This window comes from Cariama cristata, unplaced genomic scaffold (genome assembly GCF_000690535.1).
Source record: "Cariama cristata isolate BGI_N322 unplaced genomic scaffold, ASM69053v1 scaffold23291, whole genome shotgun sequence".
In the NCBI taxonomy this organism is placed as follows: Eukaryota; Metazoa; Chordata; class Aves; order Cariamiformes; family Cariamidae; genus Cariama; species Cariama cristata.
This window is the reverse complement of record NW_009601335.1, coordinates 8056-8267: the sequence shown is the minus strand read 5'-3', so window position 1 is coordinate 8267 and position 212 is coordinate 8056. Positions and strand designations below refer to the sequence as shown.

The 212-nt window shown below is 75.5% G+C and overlaps 1 protein-coding gene across 1 annotated transcript in view; it reads left to right on the top strand.

The window, feature by feature from the left end:
- Positions 1–212, top strand: part of LOC104169495 (scavenger receptor class F member 2-like) — a gene marked incomplete at its 3' end in the record, with an annotated part of 11048 nt that overhangs the window by 2788 nt on the left and 8048 nt on the right.

Here is a 212-nt window from a genome sequence, read left to right as displayed (position 1 = left end):
TCGGCGCCCAGCCCGGCGGGCACGCGGCATCTGGCGGGCACGAGGCTTGGCTGGGGCAGCGCTTTGCAAGTCAGCGGAGCGTGAAATGGGCTGAGCCGCCTCCGGGCACGGCGCCGAGGGCTGGGGGGCAGCTGCGTCCCCAGGGGAGCAGACTTGGGCTGAGGGCCACTGACTTCTTACGGCTGCCGCCGCCGCGGCCGGGGGGGCTGCGG